The sequence below is a fragment of the Artibeus jamaicensis genome, unplaced genomic scaffold (assembly GCF_021234435.1).
Source record: "Artibeus jamaicensis isolate MK-2021 breed Jamaican fruit bat unplaced genomic scaffold, CSHL_Jam_final contig_65, whole genome shotgun sequence".
NCBI classification, from domain to species: Eukaryota; Metazoa; Chordata; class Mammalia; order Chiroptera; family Phyllostomidae; genus Artibeus; species Artibeus jamaicensis.
In genome coordinates, this window is record NW_026521913.1 from 4,674,562 (window position 1) to 4,686,003 (window position 11,442).

Below are 11,442 nucleotides of genomic sequence, written 5' to 3' on the forward strand. Positions count from 1 at the left end.
TTGACCTTGTCTGACCTTAAGCACCTTGTTCAATACTTCCAGGGATCTGCAATCTTTGGCTGTCTCTTCAATTGTTAATCTGGTCACTCTGCACTCAGCAGTCAGGTTTAAGCACTGTAGGGTGGGGCAAATCCCTCCGGTGGTCGGGTCTATTGTTTCCCCTCAGGCTGTTGCTTCCTGGAGGGGAGTGGTTTACCTGACCAGGATGGTTGCTGTGTATGGGGATTGGCTCAGCACAAAGATCCCAGCAGCTGCTCTCCCAGTTCTCTCCTCAAGGCCTCTGTCCTCAGTCTCTCCTCAAGTCTCTCTAGTCCACTCTGTCCCTCCTTTGCCAGGGATATACTTTCCCTTGTTTTCTCCATCCATTGTTTATCTGGTCATTGTGTACTCAGCAGTCAGGCTTAAGCAATACAGGGCCAGGCAGAGACCCTTCTAAGGTTGGGGCTATTGTTTTCCCCCAGGCTACTACCACTCAGGGGGGAGTGGTTTGCCTGGGCACTATATGGCTGCTGCTTTCTAGGGGCTGGCTCAGCACCAGGATCCTTGCATTCTGTTCTCTCAGCTCTCTCCCTAAAGCCTCATTCTTCAGTGTCTCCTCAGGCATCACCAGCCCATACTGCTCCCAGCTTTGCCAGAGCCCAGGGTAAATGGCTGCAAATTAAAGTTTATGTGTTGGCCCTTTAAATTGCTCTGTGTCTCTAGCCATCTGTCTCTGAAACCCTGCTACTTTTTGCTGCTGATTGTTATTTGTGTACTTTTGGGGTTCTGGTGCTATAGGCTGAAAATCCTAGCTTAGAGTTTATACCCCATTCTTCTTAGGAGGATCCAAATGGCTGGTTAATTATTCCTCTGGCACTGCTGCATGTGCGCACCCAGCCAGCCCTCTCAAGTCTCTACCATACTCCTTACCAGACAGGTTGTGCCAGAGCTAGTTTTTCTGTCTGAACTTCTACAGCTTCTCTCTGGCTATTGCTCAGTTGTTTCTTCTAGGTAGTTTCTCTACGATTGAGTTGTATTTCCAGATTAGCCCTAGGAGGAGGTCAGTGTGACTTCTACACAGTCCTCTGCCATCTTAACATTAGTATGGACATTTTAATGATCTTAATTATTCCTGTCTGTAAACATGGTACTTTCTAATTATTTGTATATTCTTGAATTTCTTTCATCAGTGTCTTAAAGTTTTCTGAGTATAGGATTTTTACATCCTTGGTTGGGTTTATTCAAAGATACTTTATTCTTTTTGAAGCAATTGTGAATGAGATTGTTTTCTTGATTTCCCTTTCTATTCATTTGTTATTGACATATAAAAATGCAACTGATTTCTGGATATTAACTTTGTATCTGGCTACTTTGCTGAATTCATTTATTAGTTCTGGATGAGACAAGTTTTTAAAGTCAATTTTATTGATTATGCTATTACAATTGCCCAATTTTTTCTCCTCTTTATTCTGATCTGCCCTGCAACACCTTCCCCATCCAAGATCCCCCCCTTCATTCATATCCATGATTGTATATATAAGTTCTTTGGCTTCTCCATTTTCTATACTATGCTTAACCTCACCCTGTCTATTTTGTGCCTATCAGTTATGCTTCTTATTCCCTTTACCTTCCCTCCATTCTCCCCCTCCCCATTGATAACCCTCTATGTGATTCTCAGTTCTGTGATGCTGTCCCTGTTCTAGTTGTTTGCTCAGATTTTGTTTTTGATTTTTAGATTCAGTTGTTGATAGTTGTGACTTTGTTGTAATTTTACTGTTCATATTTTTTGATATCCTTCTATTTCTTAGATAAGTCCTTTTATTTTTAATTTTTATTTTAAATCATTTTTAATGGTTATTTGAATACAGCTGATTCTATTTTCTCACCACCACTTTTCCCTGCCCAACCCATACCCACTTCCCACCTCCCACTCTCCATGCTACCTACCCTTCTTTGGCTTTGTCTATGTGATCTTTATACATGTTCCCTTACAATCCTTTCTCTTCTTTACCACATTACTTCCATCCCCCCTCCACTCTGGTTACTGTCAGTTTGTTCCTAATTTCAATGTCTCTGGCTATATTTTGCTTACTTGTTTGTTTTGTTGATTAGGTCCCGCTTATAGATAAGATCATATGGTATTTGTCTTTTACCACCTAGCTTTTTTCACTTAGCATAATGTTCTCCAGTTTCATCCATGCTCTCATAAAGGGTAGGAGCTCCTTTTTTTCTTTCTGCCATCATTTTTCTGATCCACTCATTTACTGATGAGTACCCAGGTTGCTTCTGACACTTTGCTATTTTAAGTTGTGCTGCTATGAATATTGGGGTGCATATGTTCTTTTGAATTAGTGTTTCAGGATTCTTAGGGTATAATCCCAGCAGTGGAATTACTGGGTCAAAAGGCAGTTCCATTTTTAGTTTTCTGAGGAAATTCCATACTGTTTTCCACAGTGGATGCACCAGTCCGCATTCCCACCAACAGTGCACTAGGGTTCTTTTTCCTCCACAAACTCACCAGCACTTGTTCTTTGTTGATTGTTTAATGGTACCATTCTCGCTGGTGTGAAGTGGTATCTCACTGTGGTTTTAATTTGTACCTCTCTGATGGCTAGTGATCCTGAGCATCCTTTCATATATCTCTGGGACCTCTGTATGTCCTCCTTGGAGAAGTGTTTGTTCAGGTCCTTTGCCCATATTTTAATTGGATTGTTCGTCTTCCTGAAGTAGAGTCATGAGAGTTTTTTATATTTTGAAGATTAAACCCTTGTCCAAAATATGATTGGCAAATATATTTTCCCATACAGTTGGTTCTCTTTTCATTTTGCTATTTTCTATAGCCATGCAGAAACTTTTTATTTTGATGAAGTCCCATTTCTTTATTCTTTTCATTATGTCCCTTGCTGTAGGGAACATATTAGTGAAAATAAGCTGCATGGAAAATCTGAGATTTTCCTGCCTGTGTTCTCCTCTAGGACTTTTATGGTATCATGATTTATATTTAAGCCTTTTATCCATCTTGAGTTTATTTTTGTGTATGGTGTAAGTTGGCGATCAAGTTTCATTTTTTTTGCATGTAGTTATTCAAATGTCTCAACACCATTTGTTGAAGAGGCTATTATAACTCTATTCTATGCTTCTGTCCCCTTTGTTGAATATTAATTGACCATAGATACTTGGGTCTCTTTCTGGGCTCTATATTCTGTTCCATTGATCTATGTGTCTGTTCTATGCCAGTACCAGACTGTGTTGATTACTGTGGCCTTGTAATATAGTTTGATGTCAGGTATGGTGATCATCCTACTCTTTTTTTCCAAATTGCTGGGGTATTTGGGGTCATTTATGATTCTGTGTAAATTTTGAAATGTTTGCTCTATATCTATGAAATATGTCATTGTTATTTTAATAACAATTGCATTGAATCTATAACTTGTTTTGGGTCATATGGACATTTTGATGATGTTAATTCTTCCACCCAATGAACGTGTTATATGCTTCCATTTATTTGTGTCTTCCTCAATTTCTTCAGTTTTGGGTAGTTTTCGGAGTACAGGTCTTTTACCTCCTTGGTTAGGTTTATTCCTAAGTATTTTTTGTTGTTGCTATAGCAAATAGGACTTTACTACTGATTTCTGTTTCTGGTATTTCACTGTTAGTGTACAAAAGTGACTTCAATTTCTGAATAATTGACTTTGCATCCTGATGTTTTGCCAAATTCACTTATTAGGTTGTGTAGTTTTATTGTTGGAGTCTGTGGGCTTTTCTATGTACACTAGCATGTCATCTGCAAACAATGGTAGTTTTACTTCCTCCTTTCTAATTTGGATGCCCTTTATTTCTTCTTTTTGTCTAATCACTCTGCCTAAGTCTTGCAATACTATGTTGAATAGATGTGATGAAAGCAGACATCCTTTTCTTCCTTGATCTTAGTGGGAAAGCTTTTAGTTTTTGCCCATTGTGCATGATGTTGGCTGTAGGTGTCTCGTATATGGCCTTCATTATGTTGAGGTATACTCCCTGTAATCCTACTTTGCTGAGTGTTTTTCTCATAAATGGCTACAGTATGTTATCAAATGCTTTTTCCATTTCTATTGATATGATCATGTGATCTTGTCTTCCCTTTTGTTTATTTCATGTATTATGTTTATTGATTTGAAAATATTGTACCATACTTGTATCTCTTGGATGAATACCACTTGATCATGGTATATGATCTTTTTGATGTATTGCTGGGTAATTTGCCAACACTTTGTTGAGGATTTTAGCATGTATGTTCATCAGTGATATTGGCCTGTAGTTTTCTTTCTTTGTTGTGTCTTTGTCTGTTTTGGGAATTAGGATGATGCTGGGCTCAGAAAAAGAGTTTGGTAGTCTCCTCTCTTCTTTCATTTTCTGGAATAGCCTAAGATAGGTAGAGGATAGCTTATCTTAAATGTTTTGTAAAATTTTCTTTTGAAACCATCCATTCCAGGGTTTTTCTGTGACTGGAATTGTTTGATTACTGCTTCAATTTTACTAGGTGTTATTAGTCTGTTTATACTTTCTGCTTCATCTTCATTCAGTTTTGGAAGATTATATTTTTTCTAGAAATTTGTCCATTTCATCCAGGTTTTCAAATCTTCACATATAATTTTTCATAGTAATTTCTTACAATTCTTTATATTTCTGTGATGTCAGCTGTAATTTCTCTGTTTTCATTTCTGATTTTATTTTGGGGGGTCCTCTTTCTTTTTTTCTTGATGAATTTGCTTAAAGGCTTGTCAAGTTTGTTTAACTTTTCAAAGAACCAGCTCCTGGATTTATTAATTCTTTGAATTGTTCTTTTACTGTCTATGTCATTTAATTCTCTGATCTTGATTATGTCCTTCCTTCTACTTGCTCTAGCCCTTGTTTGCTGCTGTTCCTCAAGTTTTTGTAGATGTAGGGTTAGGTTTTGTAGATGTAGGGTTAGGTTGGTTTTTGAAATGTTTATATTAAATAAGGCCCTTTAATGTTTTATATAATAAAGGCTTGGTGATGATGAACTCCTTTAAATTGGCCTTATCTTGGAAGTGCTTTATCTGCCATTCTTTTCTAAATGTTTGCTTTGCTGCATAGATTAATCTTGGATGTACGTGCTTGCCTTTCATGACTTGGAATACTTCTTTTCAGCTCCTTCTTAGCAGTAAGGTTTCTTTGGAGAAATCAGCTGATAGCTTTATAGGAACTTCTTTGCAGGTAAATTCCTCCTGTCTCCTTGCTGCTTTTAAGATTCTCTCCTTGTCTTTAATCCTGAGTAACTTAATTTTGATGAACCTCGGTGTGTTTCTTCTGGGACCCAATTTCTGTGGGACTCTGTGTGCTTCCTGGAGTTCCTGGAAATTTATCTCCTTTGCCAGATTGGGAGAGTTTTCCTTCATTATTTGTTCAAGTAAGTTTTCCATTTCTTGCTCTTCCTCTTCCCCTTCTGACATTCCTATGATTCAGATGTTGGAGCATTTACTTGTGCCAGAGTTTCCTCAGCCTTTCCTCATTTTTTTGAATTCTTATTTCTTCATAATGTTTCAGTTGTGTGTTTATTTCTTTCTTTTCTTCCAAATCCAGGTTTCCTTCCCTATACTGTTGTTTCCCTGAATATTTTCCTTTATTACTCTTTGCATAGCATTCATTTCTTCCTTCATTTTTTGACTGAACTCAATAATTCTGTAAGCATTCTGATTACCAGTGTTTTGAACTCTACATCTGATAGATTGTTTACCTCCTCGTCACTTAGGTCTTTTTTCTAGAGTATTGATCTTTCATTTGGGCCATGTTTCTTTGTCTCAGCTTGCCTGTTACATTGTAAGTGGCAGACTGTTAGGTGTTGACCAGCATGCACAACTCTCTTCACTCATGGCACTGTCTGTGGAGGAGAGGTCAGAGTGGGAATACTGTCACCTGCTGGCTCTCTCCCCACTTTCCACCACTTCCCTCACTTCACACAAGCAGATTGTGCCCTTTCAGGTGCTGATTCCCAGGTGGGTGGGTTTGTGTACATTCCAGAACCTTGTGGGCCTCTCTAGGGGACTCCTTAGTGAGACAGGAAGTTTCTCCTGCATCTGCAAGCCTCACAGTTTTATAGCCAGAGGTTTTGAGTCTTTGGTTTCCCACAATTAAACCCTAGGATGTATGGTCTGTCTTACTCCCCAGTTGTTTATTCCAGCTTATCTGTACATAAATGTAGGACCACAGTCAGGCAGCTGCTCCCTTGCCCACATGATCCACCACCTTGCCATACCTTGACTGCCCTTCTCCACCCCTCCTACCAGTCTGGATGAATGTTTATTTACTCTTTTTATATTAAACATTAACCATTTACATTAAATGTGATTACTGATAGATTCATATGTAGTAACATTCCATTGTTAGACTGTTTTCCTCTGTCCTTTTTTTCTTTTTTTCTTCTTCTTAAAGCAAGCTCTTTAACATCTGATGCAGTAATTGTTGGTGTTAACAGAGTCCTTTAGCTTTTCCTCATCTGGGAAATTCTTTTTTTCTCCTTTAATTTAATTTTATTAAAAATATATTTTATAGATGACTCCATCACAGTTGTCCTATTCCCCCCTTCATTCCCCTCCACCCTGCACACCCCTTCCCCACCATTCCTCTCCCTTTAGTTGGTGAACATGTGTCTCAAGTTCTTTAGATTCTATATTTCCCCTACTATTCTTACTCTCCCCCCATCTGTTTTCTATCTACTGTCTATGCTACTTATTCTCTGTACCTTCTCTCCCCTTCTCCTCCTCCCACTCCTCTGTTGCTAACCCTCCATGTGATCTCCATTTCTATGGTTTTGCTCCTGATCTAGCTGTCCTCTTAGATTGCTTTTGTTTTAGGTGTAGTTGTTAATAACTGTGAGTTTGCTGTCCTTTCACTGTTCATAATTTTTATCCTCTTTTTCTTAGATAAGTCCCTTTAACATTTCATATAATAAGGGTTTAGTGATGATGAATTCCTTGATCTTGACCTTATCTGCCCTTACATTCTAAATGAAAGCTTTGCTGGATAGAGCAATCTTGGGTGTAAGTCTTTGGATTTCATGACTTGGAATACCTCTTTCCAGCTCCTTCTTGGCTGTAAGGTCTCTACGGAGAAATCAGCTGACAGTCTGATGGGGACTCCTTTGTAGGTGACTGTCCTCTTATCTCTTGCTGCTTCTAGAATTCTCTTCCTCACTTAATCTTGGCTAATGTAATTATGATGTGCCTTGGTGTGCTCCTTCTTGGGTCCGATGTCTTTGGGATCTCTGAGCTTCCCGGATTTCCTGGAAGTCTATTTCCTTTGCCAGATTGGGGGAGTTCTCTTTTATTATTTGTTCAAATAAGTTTTCCACTTGTCACTGTTCCTCTTCCCCTTCTGGTACCCCTATAGTTCGAATGTTGGAATGTTTAAAGATGTCCTGAAGGTTCTTAAGCCTCTCCTCATTTTTTTGAATTCTTGTTTCTTCATTCTTTTCTGTTTGGTCACTTTTTTCTTCTTCTGGTCCACTCCCTTGATTTGAGTCCCAATTTTCTTTCCATTACTATTGGTTTCCTTTGTATTACCATTCATTTCAATTAGTTTAGCCTTCATATATTTCTCTAATTTGTGACTAAAATCAACCAGTTCTGTGAGCATCCTGATTACCAGTGTTTTGAACTATGCATCTGATAGGTTGGCTATCTGTTGATCACTTAGAAGTATTGGCTCTGGGGATTTGAGCTGTTCTTGAGCCATAATGTTTTATTCTGTTTGGGCCTGTTATGTATGAGGGGCAGAGCCTTAGGTGTTCACCAGGGTGGGGCCACCCAGGTTGCTGGGTTGTGACTCTGTATGTGGGGGCAGGGGCGGAGAGGGGCAGTAGCATTTTTTCCGCTCTCTCGGATTTTGGTTCCCTCTGCTGCTTCCTGAAAGCAAACCAGCCCTCCCCCCAGTGCCGGCTGCCAGGTGTGTGGGCCTGTGCACCCTCCAGGACCCTGTGAGTCTCTCCAACAAACTCTCTGTGAGCCTGGGAGCTTCTCCCAGCACCTCGACCCTGAAAGTTTTTTCAACTGGGGCTTTTAGGCTTTAATTCCTGTCGCTGGGGCCCTAGCCTGAGCAGTGTGTCTCACTGCTTGCTCCTTTGCCTGGTTTATCTGCACACGAATGTGTGACCTCGGTGAGCCAGCTGCCTTGCGCCCTCACTGGGTCTACCCATTGCCACCCCCAGCCTGGGATCTGCCAACAGTGGCCTGTGCTCCTGGGATGGTCAGGCCAATTTTTCCTGCCCGACCCCACTCTGCCAGCTCCTGACTCCACCCCTTACCGGTCTGGCTGAATGGTTCGTTGTTGTCAGATTTCTGTACAGTTCAATTTTCTGTGTTTTTGTTGCATTTTTGTTACTAAAACTTTGTTGTCTTTAAACTTGGTTGTGCAAGGAGGCACAGTGTTTCTACCTACACCTCCATCTTGGCCGGAAGTCTCCTTTAATTTTAAATGATAACCTTGATGTGTAAAGCAGGCTTGGCTATAAGTACTCGCTTTTCATCACCTCGAATATTTCACTCCAACCCCTTCTAGCCTGAAATGTTTCTGTTGAGAAATCCCATGACAGTCTAATTCATCCTCCCTTTCAGGTAATCCCTGGTTTTCTTTTGTGGCTTTTAGGATTCTCTCCTTATCTTTAAGTCTTGACAATTTAATTATGATGTATTTTAGTGTAGACCTCTTGGGGTCCAACCTTTTTGGAACTGTCTGAGCTTCCCAGACTTCTGTGCCTTTTTCTTTTACCACATTAGGGAAGTTTTCAGTCATTATTCCTTCAAATAAGCTTTCAATCCCTTCCTGGCTCTCTTCTCCTAGTGGTATTCCCATGATTTGGCTACTGTTCTGATTCATGTTGTACAAGATGTTTCTTAAGCTCTCCTCATTTTTTATTTTATTTTATTTTTTTTAAAGATTTTATTTATTTATCTTTGAGAGAGGAAGGGAAGGAGAGGAGGAGAGAAACATCAATGTGTGGTTACCTTTTGTGCATCCCCTGCTGGAAACTGACCTGCAACCCAGGCATGTGCCCTGACTGGGAATCAAACCACGATCGTGTGGTTCGCAGGCCCGCGCTCAATCCACTGAGCTATGCCAGCCAGGGCTCTTCTCATTTTTTTAAATTACTTTTTCCTTTAGTTACTCTGCCTAGGTGCTTTTTTCTACCTTGTCTTCCAAATCACTGATGTGATCCTCTGCTGAAATAGTCATACATGGGGATTTTACAGGCCCACTGACTTCAACGGGTAGATCTTCCAGGCATAAAATCGACAAGGAGACAGCAATCTTAAACAATACACTAGATCAAATGGATTTAATTTATATCTTCAGGGCATTTTACCCTAAAGCAGCAGAATGTTCATACTTTTCAAGTGCACATGGAATGTTTTCTAGGGTAGACCACATGTCAAGACAAAAAATAAGTCTCAATAAATTTAAGAAGGTTGAAATCATATCCAGCATTTTCTCTGACCACAAGCTGTGAAACTATAAATCAATCACAAGAAGAACACTGAAAAACATGCAAAAATGAAGCTAAATAACTAGTTATTAAACAATTAATGGGTTAACAATGAGATCAAGTAAGAAATCAAAAGATACCTTGAAGCAAATGAAAATGAGGACAGAACAATCTAAACTCTGTGGGACACTGATAAAGCAATCCTATTAGGGAAATTTATAATATTACAAGCCTATCTCAAAAAATATATAATAAAACAAGAAAAAGCTCAAATAAGCAATGCAACTTCACAGTTAAAATAACATGGAAAAGAACAACAAAGTCCAAAGTAAGTAGAAGGAAGGAAATAATAAAGATCAGAGCAGAAATAAATGAAATAGAGTGTAAAAAATGATACAAGATATCAGTGAATCCAGGAGCTGGTTCTTTGAAAAGATGAACAAGACTGACAAACTTTTAACAAGACTCATCCATAAAAAAGGAGACAAGACCTAAATAAATAAAGTCAGAAATGAAAGAGGAGAAAAAAAACAACTAAGGCCAAAGAAATACAAAGGATGGTAAAAAAAATAATATGAGCAATTATATGCCAACAAACTGGACAACCTGTACAAAATGGATAAATTCCTAGAAACATACAATCTTCAAAAAAAATAAAGCAGAGCCCTGGCTGGTGTAGCTCAGTGGATTGAGCACGGGCCTGCAAACCAGACAATCGCGGTTCAATTCCCAGTCAGGGCACATACCGGGTTGAAGGCCGGTTCCCTGCAGGCCAGTTCCCAGCAGGGGATGCACGAAGGCAACTATACATTGATGTTTCTCTCTCTCTCCCCTTCCCTTCCCCTCTACAGATAAATAAATAAAGTCTTTTAAAAAAATAAAGCAGAAAGAATCAGAGAATCTGAATAAACAGGTTATACCTAGTGAAATTGAAGCAATAATCAAAAAACTCCCAACAAACAAAAGCCCAGGACCAGATAGTTTCACAGGAGAATTTTACCAGACATCCCAGGAAGAACTAACACCTCTCTTTCTCAAACTATTTCAAAAATTCAAAAGGAGGCATGTATCCCAAATGCATTTTGGAAACCAGCATCATCCTAAGTCCAAAACCAGATAAAGACCCTACCTGGAAAGAAAATTATAAGCCAATATCTCATAAACAAAGATGCTAAAATCCTCAACAAAATATTAGCAAACCAAGTACAGCAATGCATAAAAAAGATACACCATGATCGAGTGGGGTTTATTCCAGGAATGCAAGGTTGGTATAACATTCACAAATCAATAAATGTGAATCACCACATAAGAACATTAAAGTAAAAAAATACATGATCATATCAATAGGTGCAGTAAAAGCATTTGATAAAATCAAGTGCCCACTTATGATAAAAATTCTCAGCTAAGTGGGAGTAGAGGGAGCATACTTCAACACAGTAAAGGCCATATATGACAAGCCCACTGCCAGCATCATACCCAACATGGTAAAATTACAAATGTTCCCTTTAAGATCAGGAGCAAGACAGGGATGTCTGCTTTCATCTCTAATATTCAACATAGTACTAGAAGTCCTAGCCACAGCAATCAAACAACAGGAAGAAATAAAAGATATCCAAATTGGAAGGGAAATAGTAAAACTGTCTTTATTTGCAGATCACATGATTCTGTAAATTGAGAACCACAATACTTTCACCAAGATACTACTGAAACTAATAAATGAATTCAGCAAGGTAGCAGATACAAAATCATATCCAGAAATCAGTTGCATTTTTGTATACCAATAATGAACTAAATGAAAAAAATAAGAAAACCATCCCACTCACAATTGCTTCAAAAAACTACCTGGGAATAAATCTAAACAAGATGTAAAAGACTGTACTCAGAAATTTTAATAAAATGAAGAGAAAAATTGAGGAAGATAAAAAATAGTGGAAGCATATACTGTGTTTATAGATAGGTAGAATTAACATCATTAAAATGTC